Raw genomic sequence first — 17,470 nt, forward strand, 5'->3', positions numbered from 1 at the left:
CAGTGCAGCTTTCAGAAGTGGGGGCTTCTTGTAGTGATGAGATGCTGGGCTCTGTCTAATAGCCCACAGAGTGGACTTGTGGCTCCAAGTCCTCATCAGTGCTTATGTGCATCCTCCATAGGGGGTTAGGTTTGCCTCGGGGAGTTGCCACACACTGGCATCTCCGAGGAGTTTAAAGTTTCTCACACAAGGGAAGTCCTGCAATACGGAGAATCCTCAGACCTGAAGGTTTCAAAAGCAGGCATAGAGATCTGGACCGACAGGCAGTAGAAGGCCCACAACGAGCTGGAGTTGGCAGATTCTGAAACATAGGGTACTACTGGGAACACTGGTGAGCAGGATTAGGCACATGAAAACATACTGAATGAAAGATGGGCCAAACACGGAGACTCAGAAGTCTGCTGACTTGCTCAGGGTCACACAATGAATCAGAGATAAAACCATAAAATGAAACCATCTGTCCATTCCTTTAGCTACCCTGTAGGACAATCATCCCAGAGGGTCACAGTGCAACAAGGGGTCAAGAAGACAGACGACGTTTCTTATGTTATACATCACAAAGCCCACCACAACATTCAAGGTATGGGGGAATCAGAGAGGTGGGTGCATACATGCGAAATAAAACCTAGCAGTTGTACGGGACCACCCTAAAAAAGGACAGGACTGAGCAAGGGATACCTGCTCATACCACAGTAGGATGGACAGACAGACAGATAGATACGAAAGGCACTATTAGATAGAGAGAGAGAGAGAGAGAGAGAGAGAGAGAGAGAGAGAGAGAGAGAGAGAGAGAGAGAGAGAGAGAGAGAGATAGATAGATAGATAGATAGATAGATAGATAGATAGATAGATAGATAGGAAAGGCACTATATAATAGATAAATATGATGGCAACCATTAAAAGGATATCAGGGAGGCTAAAGGACAGTTGGAGAGGAATATAGCAGATAAGGCAAATGACAACCCTAAGAGAGTCTTTCAGTATTTTAGTAGTAAAAGAACAGTCAAGGAGGAGGTCAAGTGCATCAGAAATAGTAAAGGGGAATTAAAAGATACAGACAGTGAAATAGCAGATGCCCTAAACTTACATTTTTCTGAGGTGTTCACAAGTGAGCAAGTGGATAACCTCAGAGCAGTAACAGGGACTACTAAGGAGTTATTAGGAACAGTCAATGTGGGGTCAAAAGAGGGAGGTCGTGTTTTACTAACAGGCTGGAATTCTATGAGGAGACAACAAAAGGATACGATCAAAGTGGAGTTTATGAGATTATTTATCTGGACTTTCAGAAAGCATTTGATAAGGTGCCACATGAGAGGTTGGGCATCAAATTAAAAGAAGTGGGTGTTTAGTGTGTGGGGCAGAGATGGGTGCAGAATTGGCTCAGACACAGGAAGCAGAGGGTGATGGTGCGAGTGGTGACCAGCAGGGGCCAGTGTGGGGGACACTGCTATTTTTAATATTTATAAATGATTTAGATAGGAATATAAGTAACAAGCTCGTTAAGTTTGCAGATGATACCAAGATAGGTGGATTAGCAGATAATTTGGAATCCGTTATCATTACAGGACTTGGACAGCATACAAGCTTGGGCAGATTTGTGGAAGATGAAATTTAATGTCAGTAAATGTAAAGAATTAAACATAGGAAGTAAAAATGTGAGGTTTGAATACACAATGGGCGGTCAGAAAATCAAGAGTCCACTTTATGAGAAGGACTTAGGAGTCATAGTGGACTCTAAGCTATCAACTTCCCGACAGTGTTCAGAAGCCATTAAGAAGGCTAACAGAATGTCAGGTTATATAGCGCCTTGATGTATGGAGTACAAGTCAAACGGAAGGTCAACCATTATAATACACTGGTGAGGCTTCATCTGGAGTCCTGTGTGCAGTTTTGGTGTCAAGGCTACAAAAAGGACATAGCAGCACTAGAGAAGGTCCAGAGAGGAGCGACTGGGCTGATTCAGGGCTGCAGGGGTTGAGTTATGAGGAAAGATTAAAAGAGCCGAGCCTTTACAGATTAAGCCAAAGAAGATTAAGAGAAGATCTGACTGAAGTGTTTAAAATTATGAAGGGAATTAGTCCAGTGGATCAATACTTGATGAACTCATTTTAAAATAAGAACACGGGGACACAGTTGGAAACTTGTTAAGGGTAAATTTCGCACAAACATTAGGAAGTTTTTCTTTACACAAAGAACGATAGACACCTGGAATAAGTGACCAAGTAGTGTGGTAGACAGTAAGACGCTGGGGACTTTCAAAACTCGACTTGATGTTTTTTTGGAAGAAATAAGTGGATAGGACTGGCGAGCTTTGTTGGGCTGAATGGCCTGTTCTCGTCTAGTGTGTTCTGATGAAAGGCACTATGTGATAGATAGATAGATAGATAGATAGATAGATAGATAGATAGATAGATAGATAGATAGATAGATAGATAGATAGATAGATAGATAGATAGATAGATAGATAGATAGATAGATAGATAGATAGATAGATAGATAGATAGATAGATAGATATTGTCCCAAGGGAGAAAGTGAGCTTTTTACATAAGCTCAATATTTCTTTATATGTAATACTCTACCGTGGCTGTTCGTTTGTCTGTCCAGGATTTTAAATCACCTGTAGCTCGCAAACCGTTTGACCTATTGATCTGACATTTGGTACACATACAGTACACTATGTGCTGTCTACTATCCGCTTTCAGTGATGATTGACCTCCAAGGTTATTCCTCTTTTATTTATTGTTTAATCAAATCTCAGCAGAGGGCAGCATTCATGCAGGCGCCATTCTCATCCCTACAGCCTTCGCTGTCACTTCCCCTCCCTCTTCATATCTTAAATCATTCTTGAGGTAGATTGAAGACTTGAGTGCCAGCTTAAGTGAAAAATTAAGGAAAACGTACCAAGTAATTGCATCAAAACAGTTATAACGCAAAATGATGCCGACGAAAGAAGAGAAGAAGCGGGCTGCTAGGGTGGAGAAAAGAAGAGAAGCTCAGGAAGCGGCAGGCACATCAACCTCTGAGCAAACGAATGCTAAACGTACAGAGAAAGAGGAGGAAAACTAGGAATGCTCAAGTCAAGTGTATTCAAGTGTGCCGTTACTGGCATTACAATAAACAACAACCACCTCCCTCAAGTACACACCAGAATTACTAAAAAGAAAGACAGCTTCTGACTCAGCTGAAGATTAAATTAGCTGTCCCAGTCCCAGTCCCAGTGAGGCACTATAAAGGCACAGTGCCAGATGAAGGAGCCCCAGTGAGGTTTCTTCACACACTTCTGTTCAGCAATTTGTTGGCTAAAAGTTCTCAGTGCTCATGTGTCAGGCAGGGGACATGCAGGATTGTCCCTAACGGCCGTTGGTTTTTTCTTTGTTCTCTCTGCCACTACTACCTCCAGCAGATTCAACTGCAGTCTGCCTTTGCTGAAAACCACACAGGCCATCACAGAGTAAAATATGTACGAGATGTTACTATTCACATTGAAAGAATGTAGTCTCCCCCAAAGAAATAGCTAACATATCTAACGTACATGTCTTGTGGATGTGAGAGAATGACCAGAGCACCTGAAGTAAAATCCACAAAAGCACAGGAAGAACATACAAATTCCAAACAGACAAAAAAAAAATGGATCTGGGCTTCAAACCCAGGGAATCTGATGTGTATGGCAGCAGGGCTAACCACTGTGTCACCATTCCACCACAATAAGGCAGCTTATTCTTATCTTCTAATATGGCCACAATACTTACTAACTCTAAACTCAACTGATCATCATGAAGAGGTCAATTAAATCGTCTCTTTAGGGGGCCAGTTAAGCCAGTAATGTAAGCTGAAAGAGCAACCACCTTCAGAAATGTGCTTCCTCATGTTGGTCACATCCAGAACCAAACCCCCAGTCCTAAATTATTTAAAAGGGCAAGCTCCCAATGTGCCCTTAGGTCTAGGCAGACTAATCCTCTTTACACTTCAGACCAGAGTTCTCCTGTAGGTTGTTGCTCTGATGCCCCCTAATGGTGTCTGTTGGTCACACAAGCTTTCAGAGTGTTTCCCTTTTCCATTGTGTTGGATATACACTGCTGAAAAAATATTAAGAGAACACTAAAATTGCACATTGAAGCTCAATGAATGAAATATTCAAGTGGAGAATCTTTACTGAGTAATCCTGTGTAATTTGTTGAGGACAAACAAATGTCAATGAAAACCGCAATTATCACCATTGAGGGCCGATTCAACATCACACCAAAAGCCAAAGTCAAAGATTGAAATCACAGGCTGACCCAACTTGTGTGAAATTCATGACGGCAACTCCAATTGTGACTCAGTAGTGTGTGTGGCCCCCCCACATGCCCCCTCCTGAGGAGACGGCTGATGGTGTCCTGGGGTATCTCCTACCAGATCTGCATCAGGGCATCAGTGAGCTCCTGGATAGTCTATGGCACTACTTGGCGCCATCAAATGCACCAATACACAACGTCTCACTGATTCTCAATTGTATTCAGGTCTGGGGAACATGCAGGCCAGTCAATGGCGTCCATACTTTACTTTTGTCATTCAGGAACTGCCCACACACTCTGGCCACATGAGGTCAGACATTACCCAGGGCCCACTGCACCAGCATAGGTTCTGACAATGGCTCTGAGGATTTCTTCCCGGCATCTAACAGCAGTCAGGGAACCGTAGCCTAGCATGTGGAGGTCTGTGCAACCGTCGAAGAATATGCCTCCCCAGACCATCACTGACCCTCCGCCAAACTGGTCATGCTGGATGATGTTGCAGGCTGCCTAGTGTTCACCATGGCGTCTCCAGACACTGTCACATCTGTTGAACATGTGTTTTGTGTGAACCTGCTCTCATCTGTGAAGAGAATAGGACACCAATGGTGGAGTTGCCAATTGTGGTATTCTCTGCCAGTCGAGCTGCATGGCGATGGGCTGTGAGCACATTTCCAATTAGAGGACGTCAGGCCTTCGTGCCACCCTCATGGAGTCTGTTTGTGACAGTTTGATTAGAAACATGCACACCAGCAGCAGCTGGCCATTTTGTTGGGCTTTCACAGTGGTCCTGCTGTTCCTACTTGCAGAAAGGAGCAGACTCCCGTCCAGCTGCTGGGTTGATGCCCTTTCTGTGGTCCTGTCCAGCTCTCCTCATGTAACGTCCCGTCTCCTAGTATCTCCTCCATGCTCCTGAAACTGTGCTGGGAGACACAGCAAACCTTGTTGTGATGACATGAATGCATGTGCCATCCTGGAGGAGCTGGACTGCTTGTGCCACCTGAATGGGCTGCAGGTACTGCCTGATGATACCAGTAGTGACAAGGACATTAGCAAAATGCAAAACTAGAAAAGAATCAGTCAGGAAGGATAAGGAGAGAGCAACTGTCTGTGGCCACCATTCCCTTTTTTGAGGGGATGTCTTGCTCTTGCCCCTTCAGAGTACCTGTTGTCACTTTCATTTGCACCCAAGCAGTTGACGTTAATTCATAATCACTTGATAACCTGAAGCTTCATTAACTTGGTGTCAGACTGGGATGATTAAGTGTTCCTTTCATTTTTTTGAGCGGTATACTTGAAATAAGGCACCAGGCAGGGTTGGCCAAATTCTGCTTTGAAACATTACATTCCTGTTTGCTTTATAAAACGTCTTCCGATAATGCTCATTGTCAAAGGCTCTGCAAAAAATAAAAGGTGACTAACACAGACACAGCCGTATTTTCTATTCCCTTGTTTATTATATTGTAATTTATTGTTTTTATATCATCTCCTAGTGATGAACTCCAGCCATTTCCTAAAGCTATTTATTCAGGGGTTGTGGGAAGTGAAAGTCTGCTTTAGGAGCACAGGGGATCAAGGCTGAGACTAACCCTGGACAAGGAGCCAGTCCAGCATAGGGCCCATTCACTCACCCTGGGCTGAATTAGCGCTACGAGTTAAATAAGACACGCAATGTGGGAGGAGCCAAACCACCCGGAAAGAATCAGGGGACACATGGAGAACATGCAGACACTATGCAGATAATGGAACATTCCACGATTTGAACACGTGACTAGATAAGAGTGAGACAGTACTATCGTATATCGTACCTCCTACCTGGACACTATGTGAAATAAAAACTGATTAAAAGTGAAGTGCCTGCTGTCTGACGACTGACCAGATACTCTTGTACTGCTTAGTAAAGTGTTCTTGTGGTACATGTTGGGCTGATGCCCCCTGCAGTGGGCACTGTTTTAAATGAAGAGTGAGACATTCAGTTGAAGAGAACTGGAAGTAGCCTGCTATCTAATCGGTCTTATCTACAGAGCATTCTAAAAGTTACTGTATAAAATAAAAGCAGATGAAAGACAAATGGCTTCACCTTACCACAGTATCCATATTACTAACCGAAGGTTGTAAACCGGATGGATGCAGGGCGCAGGGTGCATCGAAGCACACGCACACTGCCGCACTGTAATGAGCCCGCCCATAGCTAACAACACAGCCACAGAAAACACAGAAACGAGAACGTTGTAAACCGGATGTCACGCGCACTGCCGCACTGCAACGAGCCCGCCACCTGTAGATAGATAGATAGATAGATAGATAGATACTTTATTAATCCCGATGGGAAATTCACATTCTTCAGCAGCAGCATACTGATACAATAAATAATATTAAAGAATGATAATAATACAGGTGAAAAAAACAGACAATAACTTTGTATAATGTTAAATATTAACGTTTACTCCCCCTGGTGGAATTAAAGAGTCGCATAGTTTGGGGGAGGAACGATCTCCTCAATCTGTCTGTGGAGCAGGACAGTGACAGCAGTCTGTCGCTGAAGCTGCTCTTCTGTCTGGAGATGACATTATTTAGTGGATGCAGTGGATTCTCCATAATTGATAGGAGCCTGCTGAGCGCCCTTCGCTCTGCCACAGATGTTAAACTGTCCAGCTCCATGCCAACAATAGAGCCTGCCTTCCTCACCAGTTTGTCCAGGCGTGAGGCGTCTTTCCTCTTAATGCTGCCTCCCCAGCACACCACTTGCGTAGAAGAGGGCGCTCGCCACAACTGTTTGATAGAACATCTGCAGCATCTTATTGCAGATGTTGAAGGAAGCCAGCCTTCTAAGGAAGTATAACCGGCTTTGTCCTTTCTTGCACAGCGCATCAGTATTGGCAGTCCAGTCTAATTTATCATCCAGCTGCACTCCCAGATATTTATAGGTCTGCACCATCTGCACACAGTCACCTTTGATGATCACTGGGTCTATGAGGGGTCTGGGCCTCCTAAAATCCACCACCAGCTCCTTGGTTTTGCTGGTGTTCAGGTGTAGGTGGTTTGAGTCGGACCATTTAACAAAGTCATTGATTAGGTCCCTATACTCCTCCTCCAGCCCATTCCTGATACAGCCCACGATAGCAGTGTCATCAGCGAACTTTTGCACATGGCAGGACTCCGAGTTGTATTGGAAGTCCGATGTATATAGGCTGAACAGGACCGGAGAAAGTACAGTCCCTTGTGGCGCTCCTGTGTTGCTGACCACAATGTCAGACGTGCAGTTCCCAAGACGCACATACTGAGGTCTGTCTTTAAGATAGTCCACGATCCATGCCACTAGGTATGAATCTAATCCCATCTCTGTCAGCTTGTCCCTAAGGAGCAGAGGTTGGATTGTGTTGAAGGCGCTAGAGAAGTCTAGAAACATAATTCTTACAGCACCACTGCCTCTGTCCAAGTGAGAGAGGATCGGTGTAGCATATAGATGATGGCATCTTCCGCTCCCACCTTCTCCTGATATGCAAACTGCAGAGGGTCAAGGGCGTGTTGAACCTGTGGCCTAAGGTGGTGAAGCAGCAGCCTCTCCATGGTCTTCATCACATGTGATGTCAGAGCAACAGGCCGAAAGTCATTCAGCTCACTAGGACGTGATACCTTTGGGACTGGGGTGATACAAGATGTTTTCCAAAGCCTCGGGACTCTCCCCTGTTCCAGGCTCAGGTTGAAGATGCGCTGTAGAGGACCCCCCAGCTCCGATGCACAGACCTTCAGCAGTCGTGGCGATACTCCATCTGGACCCCGCTGCTTTGCTGGCACAAAGTCTCCTCAGCTCTCTGCTCACTTGCACTGTTGTTATTATGGGTGGGGATGTTTTTCCTATGCTGGTATCAGCAGAAGGATGTGTGGAGGGTGCAGTACTCCGAGGTGAGAGTGAGAGTGGGTTAGGGTGGTCAAACCTGTAAAAAAGTTGTTCATTTGGTTTGCTCTCTTCACGTCTCTCTCAAAGGTGGTACCCCGCTTCGAGCTGCAGCCAGTGATGATCTTCATCCCATCCCACACTTCCTTCATGCTGTTATTCTGCAACTTCTGCTCCAGCTTTCTCCTGTACTGCTCCTTTGCCTCCCTGAGTTGGACTCGGAGTTCCTTCTGCACACGCTTGAGCTCATGCTGATCACCGTCTTTAAAAGCCCTTTTCTTCTGATTCAAAAGGCCCTTGATGTCACTTGTAATCCATGGCTTGTTGTTAGCATAGCAGCGTACTGTTCTTACTGGAACTACAATGTCCATACAGAAGTTGATGTAGTCAGTAGTGCAGTCAACAACTTCCTCAATGTTCTCATTATGAGATCCCTGCAGGATATCCCAGTCTGTAGTTCCAAAAAGTTCTCTCAGAGTATTCTCAGCCTCCAGGGTCCACTTCCTGAATGATCATGTGGTTGTAGGTAGGACTCTAACTTTTGGTTTATAGTGAGGCTGAAGCTGAACCAGGTTATGATCTCCTTTCCCAAGCGCAGGCAGCGGGGTGGCGCTGTATGCGTCTTTAACGTTTGCATACAGTAAATCAATAGTCTTATTTCCCCGGGTGTTACAGTCCACATACTGGGAGAATGCAGGCAATGTTTTGTCCAGCGTCACATGGTTAAAGTCTCCAGCGATTAGCACAAGCGCCTCAGGGTGCTGCGTTTGTAACTTAGCAACAGCGGAATGGATGATGTCACTCGCTGACTCCACGTCTGCCCGAGGAGGAATGTATACAATAACAGTAAACTAAACAGTAAACTGTAAACTAGACTTGTTCTAATCCACTGTGCCAGTAATGTTGATCACATAACGGTCATTCAGTTTGGCGCACGCCCCAGAGTCCAGAGTCAAACGCAGCGGCGTCCCGCCCAAACAACACAACCTGTGAGCTACACTTGCTCTAATCCACTGTGACAGTAATATAGATCACATAACGGTCACAGACTCTAACCCAGCGGCTTCCCAGACTCAGTGGCTGGCGCACAAACACCAGAACCTGTAAACTGAACTTGCTGTGCTCCACTCTGCCAGCAGTCAGTGTCAGCAAAGGCAATGGAATCACATCTCCACAAAACGAGACCGCTTTACTACAGATGTGCTTATGTAATTAAATGACAGTTCCCCAGACGCACCCACCCTCCATGATATGTCATCCATTCAGATATCGGACGGAACAGAAACTGATTGCCATTCTTCGCTAGCGAATCGCGGGCTTACTTGTTTAGTGAATATTCTTAAATTATGTGGCTTTTGGGTGTAATCAGTGCACGCTCCCAACCTCCTCCTCCTCCTCCTATGTGGCTTTGTATCATATTCTTATTTGTTTTTTTCCTTGGGAAAAATAAAGATATATTGGTTAGAAGAGAAACAGAATTATTTAATGCAGCTAAAGCTGACACTTTCACAGGAAATTCATCATCATAGACTTTGCGGACAGTCGAATAAGCCACCTGAGGCTATTGAAGAATGTTCTAAGAGTGTTCTGAGGCTATTGAACTTTATGGCTAGCTTGAGTACAGCAGATAATTAGAACAGGATCTCTCACTCAACAGGTCAGAAATGGCGTGGAGGGCAGCCATGCGCAGAATTCACTCGAGCATCCATATGTGTAAAGCATTCACACTGGTGGCATGGATCGTGGACTATTTTACAGACAGACCTCAGTGTGTGCGTCTTGGGAACTGCACGTCTGACATTGTGGTCAGCAACACAGGAGCGCCACAGGGGACTGTACTTTCTCCGATCCTGTTCAGCCTATATACATCGGACTTCCAATACAACTTGGAGTCCTGCCACGTGCAAAAGTTCACTGATGACACTGCTGTCGTGGGCTGCATCAGGAGTGGGTAGGAGGAGGAGTATAGGAACCTAATCAATGACTTTGTTAAATGGTGTGACTCAAACCACCTACACCTGAACACCAGCAAAACCAAAGAGCTGGTGGTGGATTTTAGGAGGCCCAGACCCCTCATGGACCCCGTGATCATCAGAGGTGACTGTGTGCAGATGGTGCAGAACTATAAATACCTGGGAGTGCAGCTGGATGATAAATTAGACTGGACTGCCAATACTGATGCTCTGTGCAAGAGAGGACAGAGCCGGTTATACTTCCTTAGAAGGCTGGCGTCCTTCAACATCTGCAATAAGATGCTGCAGATGTTCTATCAGACGGTTGTGGCGAGCGCCCTCTTCTATGCAGTGGTGTGCTGGGGAGGCAGCATTAAGAAGAAAGACGCCTCACGCCTGGACAAACTGGTGAGGAAGGCAGGCTCTATTGTTGGCATGGAGCTGGACAGTTTGACATCTGTGGCAGAGCGACGGGCGCTCAACAGGCTCCTATCAATTATGGAGAATCCACTGCATCCACTAAACAGGACCATCTCCAGACAGAAGAGCAGCTTCAGCGACAGACTGCTGTCACCATCCTGCTCCACTGACAGACTGAGAAGATCGTTCCTCCCCCAAACTATGCGACTCTTCACTTCTACCCGGGGGGGAGTAAACGTTAACATTTAACATTATACATAGTTATTGTCTGTTTTTTACCTGCATTATTATCAATCTTTAATTTAATATTGTTTATTGTATCAGTATGCTGCTGCTGGAGAATGTGAATTTCCCCTTGGGATTAATAAAGTATCTATCTAATTATTCAACTTAAAATCTTTTATCAAGCACATCTCTCTCGTTTGAAATTGTCCAAGATGTTCCCAGTGCAAGAGCCAACCTGTGAACGTTGCAATCGAGCTCCAGCCTCACTGGGTCACATGCAATGTTCCCTCTAAGCTGAGCGCGTGAGCAATCGCTGACACGAATTCAGAGCATCGCTCATACTTCCCGCACAATCGCTCATTCCAACGGCATCGCTCGTACTTATCGCATGATCGCTCACTCCGACCGTCGGAGTTGGTGCTCATAAATTTTTGGCTTAAACAAAATGTCGCTCATAAACAATGTTTTTTGCTCACTATATGCTACTCCTTAGAGGGAACATTGGTCACATGTTTTGGGCCTGCACCAAATTAACATCATTCTGGACCAAAATCTTTAAATGCCTTTCAGACAGCCTTGGGGTCACAATCCCTCCTAACCCATTAACAGCTGTGTCTGGTGGGCTCAAAGAGGGGCTTTAAAGTGGAGAAGGACAAAGAAACTGTAATCGCCTTTATTTCACTATTGGAACGTAGACTTGTTCTGTTCAAATGGAAGAATCCTAACGCGCCTCTGTTAAGTCAGTGGGTAACTTGTTATATACTATTGGAAATTGGAAAAAATCAAATTCTCACTTAGAGGATCTGTGCAAAACTTTTTAAAACCTGCCAGGACCGAATCAATAACATTATAGAATAAACATTTATATTGGGGGGAAAAGACTCCTTGGTCTCTTTACTACTTTCAGTTGCTTTACTTGGGCTGTCGGCCTTCCCCTCTTTCTCATGGGTGGGGGTTGATTTGAATTTAGTTTTGTTAAGTTTGACTTGGCTGTATGGAGTGTTATATGCTGTTAATAAATTCAATAAAAGATGAAAAAAGAAAATTTGAACATCGTAGATGAGAACAGGCCATTTACCCCAACACAGCTTGCCAGTCCTGTTTATGTAATCTCTCTATTATAATAAAAAAATCTTGGGAGGGAGACTAGGGAGACGAGATGTGATCTTCTCGGAAGACAATTTGACGTCCCACGAGAGATACTTTAACATTATGCGAGACAAGGCAGTGAGACATCATTTAAAACAAGTTCACAGATATCTAACCTAGAAGTTGTTGGAATGCTTTTGGCAGACACACTTCATGTGCTCCCATATCTTAAAACAACGACAAGCGACAAGCAAAACACGGAGCTCGCCACCAGCAGCAGCAAACCAACAAATAATCCAATCGCTTCTCTTTAGCATGTGTTCAGCACCCTCACCCCCCCTTTCACAATGCAAGCGGCAGAGACACAAAGTGGCTAAAGGACTGCTGCTGTACAGGCTTGACACGCAGCGCAACATGCAGATCACACAGCTCGCCAGCAACAGCAGCCAAAAGACAGCAGCTGATCCAACGGCATCTCATTAGCGTGTGTTCAGCCGCCCCCCCCCCCCCCCCTTCACAACGCAAGCAGCATTATACGTCCTGCAAGAAAGAGATTTAACCACACCTGGGGCCAGAAGTAAAGGACAAGTATTGTTTTTATAAAAGTTTTAAAGTGAAAATAATTTATATGTAACAATTCCCATGAAAATAACAATCTCTTTAAATTGTATATCCGGTAAACCAAACACAGGGGTGGGCGAACGAAGTGAACAGGGGGCAGAGAGCCCTATAGTTCTTCTAAAATAACATCAAGTTGAGTTCTGAAGGTCCTTAAAGTCCTCCTGTCTACCACACTATATGGTCACTTATTCCAAGTGTCTGTGGCTCTCTGTTTGAAGAAAAACCTCCTCATGTTTGTGTGAAATTTCGCCTTCACAAGTTTCCAATTGTCTCCCCGTGTTCTTGATGAACTCATTTTAAAGTCACCGTCTCAATCCACTGGACTAATTCTCTTCATAGTTTTTAACACTTCAGTCATATCGTGTCATTTTTCAACCTGCTTAAACCACACCAGGGTTGCTTTGGAGCTAGTAGAGGGTGCAAGGCAGGAACAAACCCTGGACAGGATGCCAGTCCATTGCAGACACTTCAGTCAGGTCCACTCTTAATCATTTTTTTGCTTAAACTATAAAGGCTCAGCTCTTTTAATCTTCCCTCATAGCTCGTCCCCTGTAGCCCCTGAATCAGCCTCGTTGAATTTCTCTGAACCTTTTTCTAGTGCTGCTATGTCCTTTCTGTAGACCAAAACTGTATACAGAACTCCAGATGAGGCCTCACCAGTGAGTTATAAAGTTTCAGCAGAACCTCCTCGGATCAGTGCCATTATCAGTTAGGCAGATATCCTCACAACAAGAGAGTCTTCAAATGCTTCTTAAACACATTGAGGGAGTCAGCAGATTGGATGGAGGTGGGCAGCTCGTTCCACCAGTTAAGAGCTACACGTGAAGAGAGTTTAGGTCGAGACTGGATGCCACCTCACCAGATCCCGCCATTCATTAACTGACCTGAGTGGTCAAGAAGGAGCACAGAACCCCATGAGTGCCAACGAGTGGACTGGCCATTAAAGATTTGAACTTTTGGACCCGAAAAGGAGAGTAACATGGATCCGCCTCGGCCGCTTGAACACAAGACATGCTGCTGCATTTTTGAATCATCTACCTACAGGGACGCCTGCCAGTAAAGAGTAATAGTAGTCAAGGCGTGACAAAAGCAATGCCTGGACCATATGTTATGCTGCAGTACCGACAGAGAAGTGCCATCATGAATACACGTGCATGTCGTCAGTGCAAAGAGGATCAGGCGGAGCCTGTGCGGTGGAGTATGCATGCATGCAAGTTGTACACATCCATGGTGCACATCGGGCAGGTGGCACAGAGCCAACATGGCACCTACAGATCTGTGATGTCACACCACCTTCACAAAGCATCACAGAGCACTGGGATGAAAATGTTTGTGTGAGCCGGCCGCATGGCAAACAAGGTCACCGGCCAACCCAGCAAATTTGCTGCAAACAACACTTTGACAATTGACAATACCTGTAATGTACATCCTAAGCCAAACAACCACCCAGTGTGATATAATTGTGCACATAAATGATTTAAAGTTCACACCATTTACCATTAGGGGGCATAAATATCTTCCAAATACACAGCTGTTTGCAGTGACTAGTAAATGACAGACCACTAAATCCACACCGGCATTCCATCCAAGGTTCATTCTCGTCTCCTTCCCAGAGAGGCCATGAAACACTCAGGCTGTCGCCATTTCCCTGAACCCAGAAACCTGGATGAAGTGGAATGAGAAAATGGATGGATTGAAGAGAGCCTTACAGTATCTAACAGATTTTAATTTAATAGTCTGAAGAGATACAGTAATGTGCTTCTCTGAGGACTGAGGTCTGCTACAAATAATTCATCTAATCTTACTTGTTCGCTGGTCACCATGACTCAAAACAAATAAATCAAATAGATATCAGGCGGGTCTTTTTTAGCTGAGGTCAGGTATTCACATATCCAGCGGATGTAATTAATTTTATGGACAGCAGGGGGCTGAAACTGATTGATGTAATCTGTTAACAGCCAGCTGGGGGTTTGGAATAACAGTGTGCGGTTATTACTAACATAAATAAAAATACCACCCCCCCGCCCCCCCGAAAAGCAGACAAAACACATATATACACAAATACACACACGCACACACATATATATCCATCCATCCATCCATTTTCCAACCCGCTGAATCCGAACACAGGGTCACGGGGGTCTGCTGGAGCCAATCCCAGCCAACACAGGGCACAAGGCAGGAACCAATCGGCAGGGTGCCAGCCCATCGCAGAACATACACAAACACACCCACACACCAAGCACACACTAGGGCCAATTTAGAATCACCAATCCACCTAACCCGCATGTCTTTGGACTGTGGGAGGAAACCGGAGCACCCGGAGGAAACCCACGCAGACACGGGGAGAACATGCAAACTCCACGCAGGGAGGACCCGGGAAGCGAACCCAGGTCTCCAGGTCTCACAACTGTGAGGCAGCAGCACTACCCACTGCGCCACCGTGCCGCCCACATTTTATATACATATATATATATATATATACAGATATACTGCACACATATACATATATATACATATACATACATACATACATACAGTATCTCACAAAAGTGAGTACACCCCTCACATTTTTGTAAATATTTTATTACATCTTTTCATGGGACAACACTGAAGATATGACACTTTGATACAATGTCAAGTAGTCAGTGTACAGCTTGTATAACAGTGTAAATTTGCTGTCCCCTCACAATAACTCAACACACAGCCATTAATGTCTAAACCGCTGGCAACAAAAGTGAGTACACCCCTAAGTGAAAAATGTTCAAATTGTGCCCAAAGTGTCAATATTAACTCTCTTGGGCATAGAGTTCAATAGAGCTTCACAGGTTGCCACTGGAATCCTCTCCCACTCCTCCATGATGACATCATGGAGCTGGTGGATGTTAGAGACCTTGCGCTCCTCCACCTTCCCCACAGATGCTCAATAGGGTTTAGGTCTGGAGACATGCTTGGCCAGTCCAGCACTTTACCCTCAGTTTTTTTAGCAAGGAAGTGGTTGTCTTGGAAGTGTGTTTGGGGTCATTATCATGTTGGCCCAGTTTCCGAAGGGAGGGGATCATGCTCTGCTTCAGTATGTCACAGTACATGTTGGCATTCATGGTTCCCTCAATGAACTGTAGCTCCCCAGTGCCAGCAGCACTTATGCAGCCCCAAACCATGACACTCCCACCACAATGCTTGACTGTAGGCCTGACACACTTGTTTTTGTACTCCTCACCTGGTTGCCGCCACACACGCTTGACACCATCTGAACCAAATAAGCTTATCTTGGACTCAGCAGACCACAGGACATGGTTCCAGTAATCCATGTCCTTAATCTGCTTGTCTTCAGCAAACTGTTTGCGTGCTTTCTTGTGCATCATCTTTAGAAGAGGCGCCCTTCTGGGACGACACCCATGCAGACCAATTTGATGCAGTGTGCGGCGGGCGTAAGGTCTGAAAACTGACAGGCTGACCCCCCCCCCCCCCCCACTTCAACCTCTGCAGCAATGCTGGCAGCACTCATACGTCTATTTTTAAAAGACAACCTCTGGATATGACGCTGAGCACGTGCACTCAACATCTTTGGTCGACCATGGTGGGGCCTGTTCTGAGTCGAACATGTCCTGTTAAACCGCTGTATGGTCTTGGCCACCGTACTGCAGCTCAGTTTCAGGGTGTTGCCAATCTTCTTATAGCCGAGGCCATCTTTATGTAGAGCAACAATTCTTTTTTTCAGATCCTCAGAGAGTTGTTTGCCATGAGGTGCCATGTTGAACTTCAAAGTGACCAATTTGAGAGAGTGTGAGAGCGATAACACCAAATTTAACACACCTGAGACCTTGTAACACTAACGAGTCACATGACACCGGGGAGGGAAAATGGCTAATTGGGCACAATTTGGACATTTTTCACTAAGCAGTGTACTCACTTTTGTTGCCAGCAGTTTAGACATTAATGGCTGTGTGTTGAGTTATTTTGAGGGGACAGCAAATTTACACTGTTATACAAACTGTACACGGACTACTTTACATTGTATCAAAGTGTCATATCTACTGTACAGTGTTGTCCCATGAAAAGATATGATAAAATATTTACAAAAATGTGAGGGGTGTACATATATACATATACATATATGTACATACATATATACATATACACTGTACATAAAACATACACTCTATTATATATACTGTATATATATATATATATATATATATATATATAGTGAAACATGCCTGGAACAAAGACAGAGACGGACTCTGAATGCCCCAAAACACATACAGTGGAACCTTGGTTTGCGCGCATAATTCGTTCCGGAAACGTGCTCGCAGTCCAAAGCACTCGTATATCAAAGTGAATTTCCCCATAAGAAATAATGGAAACTCAGATGATTCGTTCCACAACCCAAAACTATTCATATAAAAATAATTAATACAAAATATAAAGTAAAAATATGCAAAACAAATCAACCTGCACTTTACCTTTGAAAAGAATCATGGCTGGTGTGAGTGAGTTTCTAAACTCTTGTGGGATTCCACCCAACGGGACGACATGCGGAAGAGCGTCCCAAAGCAATCGCAGTCTCCCAGCGCTGTAGCAGTTCGCCGTAAAAGCAAATCCAAAAAGATTGCGGACATGCTATTAGCACCTGCTGTCGATGGGTGATACAAGGAACAAGGAATATTATAAATGCGCAGGGCACAGTACTACTTGGCCACGACTCTGCCTGACTGCTGTGTCTGTGTATAGGTGAGTGGCAGATCCCACTACAATAAATAACCGCACTGTTGCTGTTTCAAGCTGAATAAAGCTGGTGTTGCTAAAGTACTGAGACTCCACTTCGTGTTTTGGGGTGCAAGACAGGGACTTGCATGTCACAGCACATGTGCGCTCACACACACACACACACACGCACACACACACACATAGTCACAATGCTGTAGTAAACAGTATATGCTAGTACGGATGTTGACTATATGAGTGAGGCACACCAACTCAGACGGAGAAT

Source organism: Erpetoichthys calabaricus, chromosome 10, assembly GCF_900747795.2.
Source record: "Erpetoichthys calabaricus chromosome 10, fErpCal1.3, whole genome shotgun sequence".
Classification (NCBI taxonomy): domain Eukaryota; kingdom Metazoa; phylum Chordata; class Cladistia; order Polypteriformes; family Polypteridae; genus Erpetoichthys; species Erpetoichthys calabaricus.